At 32.7% G+C, this 19,568-nt stretch overlaps 1 protein-coding gene across 2 annotated transcripts in view; it reads left to right on the top strand.

Moving 5' to 3' along the window:
- Positions 1 to 19,568, top strand: part of LOC127878969 (cAMP-dependent protein kinase type II regulatory subunit-like) — an 84,530-nt gene that overhangs the window by 44,167 nt on the left and 20,795 nt on the right. Inside the window, exon 1 of one of the 2 annotated variants that reach the window (XM_052425538.1) lies at positions 15,330 to 15,391. The exons of the other annotated variant lie outside the window; for it this stretch is intronic. The gene's annotated coding sequence lies outside the window, so the exon portion shown is untranslated. Of the gene's footprint in view, positions 1 to 15,329; positions 15,392 to 19,568 lie in introns of those variants that run through there. 2 annotated transcript variants of the gene reach the window in all.

Genomic DNA, 19,568 nt, shown 5'->3' with positions numbered 1-19,568 from the left:
GAGGTACCTTTTATTGTAAAGCAGGAAGTTTTCGTTTTCACTGGTGAACCCCATTTTCTCTATTTTTCATTTAAGCATACATTGTAGATGATTTATATGTTGAAAGACTGTAATTTCCTTTAACCATTTCTTTGACAATTTAAAAAAAAGGCTTTTTACATAAGATTGCAATTGGTCTCGTTTTCCGAAGGATGATGACATCACTTGTTTTTATATATATATATATTCTTTATTCCTGATCCCACATGTTATAAACTATTATATGTGTAGATATTATGCATTTATAAATTAATACATACTAAAAAGTGTTGTTTGTTTAAAATTTGGATTAATTAGAGTGAAACTTGGAAAAGCATGGTTCAGAAAAAATGGAACAAATAAAATTTGGGGGTTAAAAACTTTAAGTAGCTGTCAACCAGATTGACGAAGAAAATAAAGTTCTAAAATACCGTATTTTGACAATTATTAGTTTGTATTGATTAAAATATAACGACTGGTATACATTACTTGAAAACAGTTGTTCATTTTTCATATTTTCAGTGTATTCGGTAATACAATTTTACTGTGTGTGTACCAGGTAAATACCAGTTAACTATAAATAACGCAAGTAGATTGATCCTCGTCGCGTGATAAACTCAAGATTGCAAATGCGGATACGTGGTGAATTGTATATATTTTATACATAAAATGATCAATCTACTTGGCTTATTTTTAGTGTGTATATCGTTATATCACCTATTTTCGCGATGTACTTTCAATTTCACATCGTTAAAATTAATGTATTGCCGAATATACTAAAACATATGCAAACTAATAATTGTAAAACAATACGGCATTTTTTTAACTTTACTTTTCATCGTTAATCTGGTTGAAAGCTCCATTAAAATGTTAAAAAAAATGTTGTACGGTGAATTGTATTAAACTATAATTATCAATGCAGAATACCACACCAAAAAAAAATATGCGAAGAAAGAAGAGGAATACCCCATTAAGTGTGAGACGGAATATGACTGTACATCGTGTAGAAAAGATACACGCTCTTATAAGAAGATTATCTGGTTTTAATCAGGATATAGTTACTGATATATCACAAACGCACTTATTTTAGAAATATTATATAGAATGTGAAAAATAAATATGTTTTAAATATTACATTTATTTAGTAACAATAATGCAAGTTGGCAACATTATCATACGGCGTCATATTTAATTCCTTCAAAACCGTAAACACGCAATCCTATTAAGGTTCCCTGAACACATTTAAGCATCTTTTCATGAAAGTAAATGTATGATATTAGAATAAAATTATGATGGTTTTACCAATTTATGGCTGACATAAACGAAATCCTCGTTTATAAATGGTAAACAAACATCAATTTGAAAATAATAAATGAGAATTAAAACGGAACGTACGTTTAAACTCAGTACGACGTTGGTCAGTATGAATCAAAACAACAAAAATCATTTAAAATTCCACCTCTCAAACGTTTCTATACTCCATGTTAAAAACACATTCAAAATGGTCTTTCATTGAGCTATCGAAATCTTGGAACCATCATCAAAGCGCGGCTTTGTAGAGAGGTTATCGAACGATAAACTCATTACTTCCACAATATGATTTTTGCACCATACCACATATGGTTTATGTAGCGTTACAATACATTGTTTATGTTAACGTCTTCCAACATCTGCTGAAATAATCATTTTTTACATGATCTATACTGATGTCGGTCTAAATCTTTCTTTTCGAACCTGGCGATGGTAAAACGTGTTTATTAGAAAATGTGCACGGTTAATGGATGTGCACGTGTATTTGCTTATATATAAAGATTGATTCTAATAAGAAGAATTATGAGGTTATATCTTTATATTTAGAAATATCTGTTGTATTAGTTTATTTAGTTATATTGTATTAGTGTTTTTTTATACAATTTTCGTATCTACAATACAAAGACTGTCCTTGTGTTATGTTTCATCTGATTTATGTTAGTCTGATATTGACACGCGGTAAGTGTATTAATCTTTAAATAACCAATGTGTATCCCGCTTATTGCAACCAACACATCTATGCCTTTCCAAGGAGAATGTGGTGATGGTCTCATCTGTTCCCAACTTGTTTAATTTGTGATATGGACACGTAAAAAAAAAGGGAAATCAATGGCATCGTTGATTAAATACCCATATACAAAATATAGGCAAACTTTGTTCTGGCAGGGGTATCAGAATCATAAATCATTTTAAAATTATTTGTATCCCACTTTTACAGCGAATTCGGTTGATTAAAGCCCCGTTTATTAAATTTCATCTATGCTCAACGGCACGTGCTACATTGTTAGGCTACGTTGTAAAGAAATGTAGTTCCTTGTATATAACAACTAAATGTTTGAGTTCCCTTCCTTTAACTGGAAACATAGTTGACATTGCAATCTAGTAAAATATTGATATGCAATATCACATTTAGAATGCAACTAAACATAATATTTTTGAATTGTATAAGGTTAATAATCATACTGCTAATCCAACAGCCATGAAATTTGTCTATAGAAGAACAAAATCATGATGTTTTTAAAAAGATTATTGTTATTTTTAACATATTATTTTGGCTTTTATTCTAGGATTTGGAAAATTTTCAGCTAATTGGGCAAAAATACCTGTATTTTGAGTTGGGAATGGGTCAGATATTCTGACCCGCAGGATTTGTATAAAAAGGCCTGCCAAACGTTGCCTAGCTTACACTTGTGAGATCGGTGGTCAATATAGATAATTGGTTTTACAACACATTTTATATATTTTGATGTTTTCCGAGTAATGATGTAAACAAATTATTGTTACCGCTGATAATCGATTATATAACCTCGTGGTCATATACAATATATATTTTCACTTGTGGCTGCGCCACTCGTGAAAATATTATTTTCTATGATCACTCGTGAATTAAAATCGATAATCCAACGACTCCAACAAATATCCTCTATGTAATGTTTGGACGGTGTTTTGGGTTTTCCAGTTTTGCCCGTATTGAAAAAGGCTCAACACCCATACTATAAAATAAAAAGCGTTTTCATATAACGTTGTATAATTTGTTTATACATATACTGTAACCCCGTGGTTTCTCGTTTATGAATTGATATGGCTAACAATACAATTTGAGTTCGCCCATGTATGTATTCAATGGTGAAGTGAAACAATCTTTTTATGCTTATAAACGGATTGCCTTGGCATCCATACCTTTGAGATACGCGTTGGCAATATCCACAAACCGTTTCAATGGATATTCATATTGCTGTTGCTCTGTAACGATGTGCTCTAGTGCAGTATGTAATGTATATACAGAACCTTAGCATGTCGTCCCATCGCAAGTGTGTATACAGACGTTTCGTTATTGTTCAATTGCAAGAAATTGCTTATTAAATTAAGTGCAACATAATTAATATATAAATACTTGGATATGGATGAAGTAGTCAGATTTAATATTTTTAACAACAATATGAAAGTGAATTGTTGACTTAAATAGATTTCAAATTGGTTCCACTTATCCAACTATTAACTTAAATCGTTAAAATAAAATAATTTCGCTGCATGTGCATGTTGCAATGTGAGCAATCAGTATGAAATAATGTTCCAAAACGTTTCGGTCAGAATTTTCCGAAGATAACTAGTAAATCCAACAATATATAGTTGCATGCTTAAATTGAACACCCACTATGAAAACCATTCACAAAAGCCTTCACAAGTTAACAAAGAAGGATCAAGAATAATTAACTGAAATGTATTGAAAAAAAATGAAGTAAATCGATGCTTAATGATACAACATCGGCGCATTCAGTGAGATCATGTAACCCTTATGTAACTTCTTGCCATACTTTGTATTTTATCAAACATATACAATAAATGTGACAGTTGACATATGCGATAAATGGTGACCCATTTCGTTGTCTTTGGTACATCTGCAACTGAGAAGGACTGGCATAGTGAATTTTGCGCATTGATTCACTCCTTCCTGTAGACATCACTGGTTAGTGTATACCATTTTGTTATACGCATGATATTAGTAACAAAATGTCTCAATGATACAGTCAAACGTACAATCACATTTATAACAACTGCTCAATATCTAATTTGTATTGTAGTTTGTCTTACCTTGTATTTATTGTGTACACCCCAGAAAACAAATCATCAATAATTTTCACCTTTCCGTGTACTTTGTGATACGTTGTGTTCGTGCGTTTTCCGATAGCGGTCTGTTTGTTAAATACATCAGTTGGCTAAGGTCGAACGTTGTTTATGGTAGACAAGCATCACACTAAATGCATAATATAGGTTGAATTTGTTTTATTCTAGGCGCAAACACAATAGATCAGTCAAATATGCAATAATACCATCTACATATACAAAGCATATATGGACTAGGCAATTGTCAATTCCTTGAAGTAAATGTGATCTGTCCAACAAGACAACGATATGTGTTTTTCAGCTGACAAAACTTGATTTTCAAGTTTTTATGTAAGAGAATGTTTTATATTTAGGTAATGTTTTTAAGAGACGTTCATTATTATCATTTAGAAATGACAGTGGTTTGGCCATATGTATTGCTTTATGGGTTGTCTTTATACTGGTATATTGAATTTGGATTGCAATTGTTACGGGTAAAACGTCACAAATGTAAAAAAGAATATCAGACCTAATAGGTATTATCATTTGTACAGAGTTAACATAATTATTCTGGCTAATTCTGTTTCATTCTTGGTTCAGTCTTGATTAAGACATAATATCAATACCAAACAAACAAGTGACATTTAATGTCGCTTCAATTGTGGTACATTATTGATATGGAATGATTAATTGGCGTAGTAGATCGAATTCGCATGTAAAGATATGTTTTTAGGAAATTGAGAATGTTTCCAGATGCAAATCCTTATTGGAAATCAAAGTTTCATTAACGGATATAAGTGGGCTACGTTCAAGTTCAATTGTAAGGCAACATAATGTGTATTAAGCTTTAGGGATGGATGTGCTCCTGTGTTCAACTCGTTTCATGAGCATCTGTTAGTATTGCATATTTCGTTTGGGTATAAGTCAAGGTAATTAACTCAACCATTTTGATGCCGTTTATTCATTTTCAATATAATCACGTTACACAATAACATGTATATTTAGATATGAAATTAAATTTAAATTGAACGGATCAATGGTCTAGCGGTCACACATTAAGACAAAAAACTAAAGATGCAAATGTTCGATTCACTGCTAAGCCCTAACATACTTAGCATGAGGTCAAATCGTCAATAGAATGGGGCGTCGCATATATTCTGCACTATCACTGCGTGAAAATAATGTGATCGAAAACGTACATCGAAAAAACACTATGGCTCCTAAAACGATCGCTTAAGGACCAAACCAAAAGTCGGAATCGTGCGCAACATTGTCTACACAATTCAAACATTGTCGTATCTGGGTTTAACTGTTGCACTTTTCCACAAGAAAAAGATTAACAGACTATTTTTGTTTTGATAAAATGAATACTGAATGTTTGACAAAATTAAAGACCTAACAGAACACGGTAAATTCCGATGAAATACATATTACTAAGCGGGTATTCTACGCGTAGTCAGCTGTTTTAAAGCTATACTTAGAAGAATACCTCATATTTTGGTCCTTAAGCGAGCGTGTGTGCAAAATATTTTGTTACACGATTTACGTGTGCAATCACGTGATATCCTGCAGTCAATTTGCCCAGTATTCGATATAGCAAGTTTACTGCTTGATGCTTTAACAGTTTGAGAGAGATTCCCGGTTTCGTTTTGGAACGAACACTAATTTGGCAAGTCGTAATGTAATATTTTATACATAGTATTTAATTAACTATTGTATAAGAACAGAATTTACGATTCGTACGTTGTCAATAAACCATAATTATTTAGTCTAATAACAGCGATACAACGTAGCAATTTGTAATTGCCCCTGATTTGCATATATAGTTTGCATTGCCTGTTAATGTGTCTCGCAAATGAGTTCGTGGAAATGTCAAAGCCATACCTGACATTTTTATTATATTTGTTGAATACCAGGGGAAAACATTATAAAACACATAATTATAAAACACATAAACCGTCCGAATGCAGCTTTTAACTGTTATAATGCACTAACGTAATAACGATCGCACATGTATATACTATCGATACTTTATATACAAAATACTAGTGTTGTCATATTCACTGCAAACTTATTTTCTTCTGAGTGTGTAATCACGACCTATTGCCTAGAAAACACTACTGAATAGGTCAGTGAGTATTTATTCTGTGTATTAATAGGTGTTGTAAATGTTGATCCTGGTGATTGTAACAATACTTTATAGTTCATTCAATGTAATTTTTATTTAACGTATAACAATTAAACAAACTAAGAAAAACATGTCTTGTAATGCTAGGTAGCGTTGCGAACGAGATTCTAGGATAATTTATATATTAACATATATTTATTGTGTTTCATTCAGTAATTTAATATTACTCAACGCTTATTCATTTTCTTTCTGTTTTTATCGTATATGCATAGGATTTTGTTATGCTTTAGTCCATTGTTGTTTTGATGTATCTTAAAAAAAGTATTTGCTGTTCGAAGGAATGTAATAAAACTTTAAATATGTATACCCTCTCTGGTTTATTAGTAGTTTTTTGTATGCGTCTTTCTACTGGCATTTGAGTTATTTGAATTCCTTTTGGATTTACTAGTACAAAAACGATAAGGCATGACGGAGAAGCTTTAAAGCGGGTATATACGATCTTATCAAATATTTAGTAATAAATATAAAATGTGTAAAAAACTTATTATACATATATTTCAATATAAACTAAAATAAAAGTTAAAAAGAACATGTGTCGAAAAATGCTAAATAAGCCAGATATTTAATTCTGAAATCGAAAAAGGCTGTACAGCCGAATTCGCCAGCATGTATATCATGCATGTACGATGTGAATCTAAATTTAGTTTAACGGTGCATTTGAAATTCCTGCAGCGATATCGATTCATACGACACATGAACACTTACAAAAAAGACGAATGCATCGGTTATTGTAGGAAAATAATTACGAATTATCTTCGTCACAATCGGCTCGGGGCGCTAATTTGTATTTGCTGTATTTTATGAAATTCGTCTTAAATGTATCATTTTTCTTGCAAATTGTGTGTTATCATAACATATTTGTATCAATATTTTACAATTCAGCACATATAAAAATCGTATATACCCGCTTTAAACAATTGATTCCATCAGTAGGAAGAATCTGAGACTGTTATTTCATAGGGAACATATGGTGACGTTTTTCAATAGTTATACAACAAACAGAGAATGAACCATGCCAAACCAAACCAAAGCCCAACATTTATACCTATCGCGTTTGCATGTATTAAATACCTCTTAATAAATATGTCTCTTCTCTTTATGCCACCGTTCATAACAAGATCGCTCTCGAAATAAATACAGTCATTGCAATGCAGTGCGAAACTTTGATTAGCAATTTTGTCAATTTAAGCGTCACTAGAACAAAATTACCAGTGTTGTTGTCAGTGTTCTTTCCCATATCATATTTCATCTATAGGTAATGTGTTTGTATAATTCTGTTTTACTTTATCATTGATATTATTACTTCTACAATGTTCAGTTTACAAGGGCGAGTTTAATGAATATTACAGAAAGGGTATATGATATTTTTATTGTATGTTATGTGCACACCGGTTTAACAGATGCTAACTACAAACTCTGTTCATACATTCTAAAAGCACTTCTATTCACACACGCATTTTAAAGCCAGTCATCAAATGAAATATGGCAATTGTAACACAAATTGTCAGATTCTCTGTTTGTACATTTGATATCCATAGACAAAGTCAGATGTGATTACCACTGTCGCATTATCAGATCGTCAATGCGCATTACGTTATTGAATCCTCATGGGGAATACACAATGCCATTAGCACCGATGAAAAATGACTTATTTTCTGGCGACCTACAATTGTAAATGAAATGAAAAATCACCTTACAATTTTGTGAGAAAAACAATAGGATTCGTATGAAAATTCCTGAAAGAAATTTTTGCTCGTGCTTTATTATGTCATCATTTATCTTGACACATGCCATGTTAATGTATTCGTGTGTTTAACATTTAGGAATATATCTAATTAAAACTGAATGTGAATCATCAGTCATATGACGTTAATATTGGGGGAAAAGTGCACATTAAACCGCATGCCTCTTGATTTATGCTATGAAAATATTTATGAAAACAGTGCACGACTACCCTGACCATCTCATTTTTAAAGAGTCTGCTGTGAATTCGTTTAAGAAATCGAATAATTTCAAAACAAATGGTAAATCGTAAATTATTGAAATTTTGTCGATGTACATTTAATAAAAACTAATAAATGTTTAAAGGTGCAAATCGATGCCAAATGCGGATATATATTACACAGATTTGAATCATTGTTTTCTTTGTTTGCAATGCAGGTGTCTTTTTCTTTCAATGCAGGATTAGATCAATAAGATGTTAACGAATACAATGCTCGTATAGTAACGCTTAAATTATTAGTATTGCTTAACGTAGTAAACGAATACTGTTTAAAGTACACGATTGTGAAATGCTCGAAATCCAATGAAAGCATGCATCGAAGTAAATTGTATTTATAATGGATACCCTTTTCTTAATGATATCATCAATATATTGCTGTTATTAAATTAATATCTGTTTTAATAAAAGAAAGATTAGTTTTAGTATGTTTTGATTGTCGTTCTACAATGTTTAAACTGGATCGGGAGCACACACTTAAAGTTGAGTGTGTTTTAGAAAACATAACAATTGAACACTTGCTTTAGCTGTCGTTTCTAAATAATTAACGGCCATTTTACTTGTCTCAAATATGAAGCCCTAAACGTTACACATTTGCAATGTAATTAACATTGTTCAATTAAATGGAAGAAGAGACGTTCCCTACATTTACTATAAACAGAGGTCAATAGAACACATGCGCATCAAACAAAAGGCTTGTTGTATGTAAATGGAACTTATGAAATATATTCATTGTGCTTATGCATGTGTTTAAATTTCAAAGAAACATCCGCAGCAAACGTTTACATTTTAGAATGATTTTATATTCTCAACAAACATTGAATCTAGCCTGTCGATATGCTATCCTCGTTAAATATTTAAACGTTAATTGATTTAAAGTCAATGTGAATTATGCAGTCTGATATAATTAAATTGTGGGAATAATGATGTGCGAATTGCGGTTTACGCCATTAGAAGCTTAAATATTTTATGGCGGTAGGAGAGTCTCATATTTAACATTATTAATGATTTAGAATGTGCATTCTGTATTGGAATTGCATCTATTGTTCAGGAACAAATGATAGGCTAAATTATTTATCACATTTGTTAAAGCATTTTTTATCAAATAAATTGTTTTCTTCAAAATATACAATTTCACGTTGACCCGTGTCAGAAGTACACAGTATTGGTCTAAATCTTAGCATTTAGATGCATTAATGATTTGCTGTTATATTAATGTCATGAATCTAACAAACGCGATTAAAATGTACGCTTATTTACAGAGTTTTTGGCATTTTTGCTCACCACTGAAAATCATCGGTTTTCAGACAGTGTTACGGTCTGCAATTAAAAAACTGAATTATGTTTGATTATCTGGAAACAAAAAATATAGGGTCTTTTGCTCAGTTCGTATAACCATTACACTGTTTCACAACAGTAGTCAAAGAACGTGTGGCGCTTGTATTGGTATAATATAGCAATTGTTGAAATATGCATAATTGAACGCCAGAAATAAGTTTGTCATTGGAAACTTTCTCGTATTATCTGTTACATTTGTTATCAAGGCAAATAATAAACATTGTAACAGTAACACACCTCTGCATCCCCCATTAAACACTCCTGATAAAGGCAACAAATAAATACTATGTATTTTAACGTATCTGCGTAAGTGCACATAATTTTTAACTCGTGCATCAAGATCTCTATCAAAAACCCCTACATATATTTGATTTAAACAGTGACATTTGGTAGTTTTGGTGATGTTGTGTGTTTTATTAATGGTGTGACTAAAATTATTTCAATTAAGACATTATATAAAGGGCTAATGTATTAATATCTCGTTTTATACACTCGCGTGTGATTGTCATATTATCGATAGCAAATCGATTGTGTGCAATAAAGTGAATAAAAAATATAGAGTAATAAATCTTTAAATTTAGCAAAACTGTTATTCACAGTGTAAGAAAAATCTGGTTAAAGTATTTGCTATTTCCTAAAGTGATATCAAAAGCATTGTCAAATAGAGTTAATCGAATGTGTTTCAGTTTAGTAAACGTTAATTCTTAAGTTGATAAAATACATATAGATTTTTGACAATGTAACCACAGTTGTTTCTTTTTTTATTGAAATGTTAGTAAGTGCCACACGACACCCAAACATATCATGACGTTATCCCAAGGGACTTTCATATCTGCTTCTTTCAGGGTAATGCACACATTTTTTACAAATAACCATCGCTCACAGGAATTGTTTATTGTTTCTGTCTTGTCTGAAAAAATGGAATTGATAAAGGCATTATGTATAGCAAGAGTCAAATACTATAATGTGCACATCAGGTATATGGCACCTTCATACATATTGACAGTATGTGACATTCATGTTTATTTTGTGTTATGCGTCATGTTTTGAAGATTGTGTAGATGGATGGATTAATGGATGGGTGGATGGATGATTGGATGGATAAATGGATTAATTGATTAATGAATGGATGTATGAATGGATTGACAGACGGACGGACAAGATTAAGACATGTTTTCTAATACCAAGGATATCAATAACAAGAAGGGCATTTAGGCCCTTTAGGACTCAGCCGCTTTCACGGACACAAAGTATTGACAAATTTACTTGGTGATCGTGTTTTTTAACCACAATCGATAAATATTCTAACTTGACCTTCATATTGTCGAGATGAACATTCTGGCCAATTTTTCATTAAGCCTTAGTCATAAATGTTGCAACTGCACGGCCGTAAATCACGGGCGCCAACTCATTTTTGAGATGCATTAATACATGAGCCAATGCAACTTCCGAGGTTGCGCTCAGGCCCGGATGTTTTTAATGAAATGTCATGGATACTTTTACAGGTTGAGTATGTTTAATGTGTTGTTTTCAGCAAATATCGCATTATGTTTAAAATCGGGCAATGTAGTGCGATTCAGCGAAGATTCATTCATTCATAAATGTACAGAAACATTCATTATCAGCCAATTTTAACACGTGAGAACCTTTTTGAGTTGTGGAGTGGTGGAGTTTTAACAAGCATTTCGATGAGTATTCCTGAGTGACGAGCCAATTTCTACCCAATTTAATTGTTGACTACATCAAACGATTGCATACAACATATTTCAAACGATGCACGCAACAAAATATTCGCTTCTTGCCGACATTGAAGATAATTTTGCAGTTTTCCAAAAGAGATGGACAAAATGATAAGGAGATGGAGCTCATAATAGGAGGTGGCGCCAATGCAGGATGTATTAATTAATAGTCGTATCGCAATGACATAATCATATGACGTACATTTCATAAATATGATAAATATGTTATGTGTTATATTTAATATAGTTTTCAACGTACGTACGAACGCCCGAAGCTCTACAAAACATAAACACATTCTATAATAAACAAGATATCGGTATATATATAAGTTGTCAATTAAGAAGGCACCAACATGAATAACACATATTTTACGATGTAAACCAAAAATGTGTGATACTCAATAAAACCAATAACGAAATTCTCAACATTATCAAAATAGTTCGTCGACAGCAATATTTGCAGAGAGAATGATAATTCTCGAAATACATATCAGATAATACTTTTCTTGAAACGATGATTTGTATCCTTTAATCCAAATGCTTAATTTACTAAAATTCCAAGGTCAAAGAATCTTAATTAGGCTCATATATGTTGTTTTTCCCACCATCAACTCCATCAAATGAAGATAGGTCGGTCTTTTTCCGTCAACTGTGTTGTATTACTAAAGTTAAATGTTCTTATCTTACAACGACGAACGTTTAAATCCATCAAGACATTATACGAAAACTATTCTTTCTAATTCAAAACGCACGCGACTCAAATGTGCTGAAGAAGTCAACTTACAAATATAAATGTTGGTCCTGTAAACATAATAGAAACTATTACATAAAATATGTCACTTAAAAATTGCTATAAATGTGTATTGTCGCCGCCTCCTATTCTTAGGGCCACCTCCTTGGAATTTGCTCTATGTCTTTTTCAAAATTGCTAATTTATCTATTGATCGACACAAAGCCGATGTTTTTGGGCATTAAAAGCAATCGTTTTATGTATTGAGCGATTTAATTGGCTGGGAATGTGGTCGTCATATAGGCAAAATACATCGATTTGCTTTTTCGAAATCGACCATGCCACAACTTATAAAGGTCCGCCCGTATCCAAATGTGTTGTGGTTGTATGTTTCTGTACATTTTTGGATGATTATTTCTTAGCTGAATCGCACTACATTGGCTGAGTTTTGAAAATAATTCGAATTATATTGAAAAACATGCTAAACGTAATCACCGTATACAATTATTCGTTGAATTTCAAAACATCCGGGTTCTATCGCCATCTCTGAAGTAGCATTGGCTCATTTATTAATGCATCGAAATAAAGTGTTGGCTCATGTAATTAACGGCTGTGAACAGTCGTGTTAAAGACTTAGTAACCAAATTGCAACACGCACGTTACTCAGATTCAAATATCGCCATTCTGTTGAATGTGAATTCTAGAGTTGCAAAAAAGTTTGCTTTATCAGATTTTGCAATCTGTCCAAGTTTTTTCAAACCCATGACCCAGATTCTATTTTGACCAAGATAGGCTAAAGATAAACATTATTAATGATTTATCAAGATTGAAGATTAAAATAACGTGGCCTCCAAAGTTGATAGACGGTTTCTCTCAGATTTGATCTGCTGAACTCGTGTTTGGACCCCCGTGAATGAGATTTGCATTTCTTTAAGATATTGCAAAGATAAAAATTCTGACCATGTTGCATCAAAACTTAATAATGTATAAGGCCTCTAGAGTGAAAACAACATTTTACTTTGAATTGGCATTGTCACCTTGTTAATTAGCGATGTGACCCATTTTTAAAAGCGGCCTAGAAAATATGAGAAGAACATCAAATTGAAGTTCCAACAAGATCGTATTGTCAATGCGGCCTATAGAGTGTGAACAATAATTTTCTTAGATTTAACCGAATTACTTGTTCGACAAAACATAAAACATATTCAAAATCGGTCTAGATTTAGTCCAGAGAACATTCTGACCAAGTTTTATCAAGATTGGCCCCTAGAGTATGAACGATTTAAATCTTTATGAAGAACTTCAACGGACGTCGGGCCCCACAAAAGCTCACTCTGAGCACTTTAAAATTTTATCCTTTGAAACTCTTGACACTGAAAATGACATTTTAGTTGCTATTAAAATAATCTCTTTTTACGTTATCATTTTTATCTTAGTTTATGTTTTACTGACTTTTAGTATGATATATTAGCCCTATGAACACGATTTTGTTGTTGTTATTTCCTAACAATTTTAGAAATTTTAGATTTTTCTTCTGATTTCTCAATTCTCAATGTATAATTGAAGTGATCAAAAAACCACAATATTGATTAGATTGCTACTCTGTGTAAGGTCCTGGTCAGACGCATTCATTTGTATAATATCGATCCCACAATATAACCATGCAAATGAGGAATACAATTGTTCGCAAGTTATTGCCTGCTTACGCAGCTAAACGGCCCATCTATTTTCTCATTTCCATTAACTACATCGTACAATAGATCCTTTATTTAATGCAAAGGAATGCAGTATCACCATTTGGAATGGAAATTTACATTGAATGTGTTATGCTGGTGAATTAACACCATTTCGTGTTCACTTGAATGTTTTCTATGGTCGACGACGATCATGAGCGCAATATACAGCCGAAACTTAAAGATGATGAGATGATCAAAATAATTTTATTCCTGCTGATTACATGTACTTTATAGACTTGCGTTTTAAAATATATTTTATGCAGATATGTATATAATAATAAATTTATTTGTGTACTTGCCAATGTTTAAATATTAAAATACTATAATAAATATAATACCTTTAAAACGATGTCATCCCGTAAGTATTCTAAACTTCATATCTTATAAAAATTCAGCGGTAGATGAAACATACGTTGAAACCTGCGTGTAATTGCTATATATCTTTGAACACTTGCTTGGAACCCAAAATTATTGATATTTAAAAGCGCGTTTTGTACAATGAGCCCGAAGTTATTACGGTGCAAAGATATACAACAAATGACGTAGTAGAAATACAAAAAGCCCCTAAATTCTCTGCATTATTGGAGTAAGTAAAGAGTCAAGCAACTTGCCTGGATTAAGTTTTACTTCACCTAACAAAACGCACACATATCTTGAAGTTTCATAATATATCATGAACAAAGCCCTATCGTGTGCCTGATTGAAAATATTCACACATCGTGTAGAAATTATTGACGCTGTATTCTTAAGATGCCTTAATCAGTATAATATTCACACATTAACAGGACGCAGTTCTTTGTATAAACCTGTTCTAGAATGTAAACAATAAAAAGTGTTAAAAAGATTACACTTGTTTAGTAACAATATTACAAGTTATCAAGAATATCATACGACGTAATATCAGACTCCTTCAAAACCGTGAACGCTTAATCCTATTTAAGATGCCTCAACCCATTAAAGCATCTTCTCATTCAACGTAAATGTACGATGTTGGAATAAACTTATGCTTATATAACCGTAGTTTGGCTGAAATAAACAAATTCCTCGTGTATTAATGAAAAACAAACATTAATTTCAAAATAATAAAGACATAATTTAAATTAAAACGGACATTTGACTGCGTTTAAACTGAGTACGACGAGTGTATTTATGAATCATGTATAAAATCAAAATATATATAATATGATCTGTCCAATATTTTGTTACTTCACTTAAAAACGTTAAAAATTATGCTTCCTTGAGCTATCAAAATATTGAATAAATCATCAAGACGCGGCCGTGTAAATAGGTTATCCGCCGATAAACCCTTGCTTCCACAATATAATTGTTGCACCGTGCCACATCTGGTGTATGTAGCGTTATATTGTATTTGTTGTTTTTACCTCTTTAAACATCTGCTGCAACACTGTGTGCATGATCTATACTGCTGTTTGTCAAAATATTTCTTCTACAACCTAGCGATGATCAAAGTGTTTTTCGTAAATGTGCATGGTTTATCGATATCCATAAGTAAGTACACTATTTTGTTACAGTTTATAACTTATACTATCTTGTTTTCAAAAAGTTTTATTTAAGAATTGAATAGCATTTTTCTGCATTTCATCGGTGTATGAACTGTTGGGAAAATTACGCCTAATTTGCATAAACGCCGAGGTGTATTTTTCCCGACAGTTCATACACCGATGAAATGCACAAAAATGCTATTCAATTCTTATAATAACAACACAAAATGATCTTAAAGCTGAAATTCTATCGTGGTAAGGGTCGTAAAAGTCCTTTTAAATCAAGCGTATGAATCTATGTTTTAGTTTCGGTTACATCTCCGTCAAACGGGTATATCGTTGAAGTCCGCGCAAAAAAAATATGCCGTCATTTCTCTATTAACCAATAAAAAACAACGCCATTAAGTTTCGCAAAACATAACGTCATTTTGGCAACTTGTTTATGACCAAAAAGTAGAATGAATATTCATGTTAAATTTGCATACGAAGTGGGTTCATCGGAAAATGAAAACCCGGTCACGTGAACAAATTGTCCAATCAGAAAGCAGCATTCATATGAATGTGACAGAAGTTGTAATTATAAAGTATTCAATACACAGACTGACTCTGTGATATGTTGCATCTTATTTTATGCAAGTCTGATATTTGCATGTGATCATTTAATTAATCTTTCAATAGCAAAGGTTCAACCCGTCTATTGCAACTTACGCATCTATTTCTTTCCCAAGAACACTGTGGTTATTGTCTCCATCAGTTCCCAACTTCTTTATTTGGTGATATGGACGCGCCCCAAATTCATGACATCTTTGAATAAAAATTTATAAACAAAATATAGGAAAGCTTTGTTTTGTTAGGGTATCAGTATCCTTTATCTGCAAGAATAATGAATATCTCAGGCATTGACCTATCAAGCACTTAACCTTCAATGAATATACTGCAAGTTACGATAGCTATGCGTTGTCGTGGTTTGAATATAACCCCCCCCCCCCCCCCCCAAAGTCGCCATTACAAAATAAAGGTATTGAGTGTTTAGCTTTCTCGCAAAATGAGACATTATCTTACAAACTATATAAATTTGCAGCATTCAGTCAGTATACAAATTTTGGGCGTATACACAAATAACTGTATGAGAGAATGACAAATTTAGCAAACTATCGTTGCTTTGATATATTATTTATCAGAAACTGTAAATCATTAATATCACAAATTGCATCGAAAATTTGATATGAAATATACTTTGTATAGGTCAACATTCAACATTTTCGAAAACTTAAACTAACACATCAATATGAACTTAACATATTGATTGCAAATTGAATAGCTGTATTTTAATGATGCATTGATGAAAACGGAAGAACTAAATGGGAAGCCTTTATAAACTGACAACTATTTTTGCTCAGCGTTGGACACATTTGGCAATTAGGTGGGCCCGGAAACAAAGTTGCTGTTATAAGTATATTATACAATAGAGTCAACGACTATGAAAGACGATCGCTTCTCGGATAAATCATATTCTGTGTTCGAGGGTTATTATTAAAAACTTTGTGTAGCATTAATAGAAAAGAATAAGCACATAATACGAATCAGTTTTAATGACACAGTTTCAAAAAATGTTAGTCAAACTTTTTTTCTGGATTAACTAGAAACTAGTTTAAAAATGGATGTCATATGTCACTTAATCGTGAGCATAGATTTAGTCGTTAATGTCTCACTATAAATATTACAGCATAGACAACGGAATACACTTTTTCAGTCCCATAACAAAGCAATAGTTATCAATAACAAATGCTAAATATTTTTTTGCGCTCGCAATATCTTTCCGCGGCATCAACCGTGTTTAAAAAAATGATGTTTACGAATATTTAATTTACAGATATTCCATACTTGTATGCTCCTTTCATATAATGTTTAATCAATAAGAACATATAGTTTAAACGCTAGTAAAGTCCGGATATGAATAATGCCATGAGTATACACTTTTAAATTGCACAACTGGTAATCGAATGCTTTGTGCTAACGTCGTCATAAAATTATGCATGTAACAAGGACTATTGCTATCAAATTGTAAAATTACTTTGCTACCATAAATTGGTTAGTGTAGATACAAATTGCTCAAAATCAACTCATTTCATCTAATTATTTGACTACTCGGATATGTCCTTGTGTTTTTTTCCTTCCAAAGACTGAACGCTCAGCAGATGTTTGTTAATGTTTGTTTGCTCTGAACACTTGCTTTTTGTTCTCCTTCTTTGCGCTTATGAATCGTGTTTGGCCTGTCAATATACGAGTGAAACGCTCGGGGTTATATCTTCCCAGTAACCTAACTTAGGAATGAAAATAACATTCGACATCTTAAAACTGTACATGATATCCAACCTAGGATGAAATCTTGAGGTGGAAAAAATAGATTCATTTATTAATCAATCAAAGACATCAAACGCGCCGATGGATCATAGCATTGAGATAAAACGCAAGCAAACGCTTTTAATTTACTTTGTTGTTTGACAATTAATCGAATTCACACACACACTTTGCATCAGAGCTCTGTTGGTGTTGCTGAAATTTTTGTTCCGGAAACCTTTTTTTCGAAGACGCGTTCATAACATAAATAATGACCGTTGACAGTGTGATTGTTTGCCTGTACAGTTACTGTTTTAGTTTAAAGCGATGATGATGATGATGATGATGATGATGATCACGCAGCATTGGTTCTCAAGTACGCAGTAAAATATTCGTATGTTGATGTCGATAGAATGGATACCGAAAAATGTACATTTTCAAATGCGTTTAAGACACGTACTATGTATTTATTTGTTATGCTGGTAGTTTGGGTAAAGCACAGTGATTAACTTATTAAGTAAAAGAAAAGGATATAACTTTATCAAAGATTGTTCACAAGTAAGTTTTCTTCTGTCAATGGCTCATTTTGACGCTCGTATACACGTTCAGAGCACTCGAATACTCAGTATAGCCCTATTAAACGCATGCAACAGGAACTTCACAAACATATTTTGAGAAATTAAATTAAGCTGGTTTCGAACTACATTTGGGAAACTAGTCCACAAGATATAATGAGGTAAAAGATTTTATCCCACTTTTACAGCGAAATCGGTTGATTAAAGCCCCGTTTATTAAATTTCATCTATAATCAACGGCAAGGCTATAATCAATGGCACGAAATGACGTCATCAACTGCCGAACCGGGACTACTTTTTCCCACGCACCTCGTCACCTGTGTTTGCCAAGTGCATCAATAATAAAAACAATCTCAAATGTTTGTCAATCTTAATGACCTTAAAACAAAGGAAAGTAGCAAAAAAAACGTGTTCTTTTTGTCATTTATTTTTATTAAAACCTCAAGTATTAGGTAAATTGAACACTATGCAAATAGGTTCTGTTGTTGCTCCCCTTTGAAGAAGTCAGTGCGAGTTGCTCCCCTTTGACCGTAGAAAACAATCGTCTGGACCAAGAAATCCTGTGTTAATTTACAAGCTGTACTCGGATATGCATCCATCTGATTTTTCTTCAAAGCATCTTTTCTACCTGGCAATACGCACAAATGACACTGCATCCCGGTGATTCTTGCGTCAACAATTGGGTGTCAACAAGTTAGGTCAGATGCTGAAGGCCATGGCAAAAGACTCCGGCTTTCTCAAGCACAAGAGAATAACGAACCACTCAGTTCGCAAATTCCTGGTCCAAAAATTTCGAAATACAAATATCCACCCACTGAAACCATGGCAATAACAGGGCACAAACATATCCAGTCCTTAACCAATTATTCCAACATATCTGTTGAACAGCTGCAAAAGTGTTCATTCTTGCTCAGTCCAGTAAATGTAACAATCCAACAGTTCCTCTTGTACACCTTCACGCACCGAAACTATGGCCGAAATGCAGCCTAGACAACCACTGTCTACCGTCGAACAAGTTGATCTTGATGTTCGCCCCACCCAGTCACTTCACGGTTCACCAGCGTTCGAACAACTTTGCCTCACAATTCTTTGGTGCCACTTTCAACATTCAAAATGTTAATGTATATAATTAGCTTAAATCCAAGTAATCTTTGTTATTTCGTCACGAAATAACCACATATTATAACAAAGAAGCAAATAATGTGCACCTCGTGATCGACTCGATAGTTTGATATCGAAAGTGAATTGTGTGTGGTGTTAGGCTACGTT

This window comes from Dreissena polymorpha, chromosome 4, assembly GCF_020536995.1.
Source record: "Dreissena polymorpha isolate Duluth1 chromosome 4, UMN_Dpol_1.0, whole genome shotgun sequence".
NCBI classification, from domain to species: Eukaryota; Metazoa; Mollusca; class Bivalvia; order Myida; family Dreissenidae; genus Dreissena; species Dreissena polymorpha.
The sequence above is the reverse complement of the archived record's forward strand: the minus strand, read 5'-3'. Positions and strand labels throughout refer to the sequence as shown.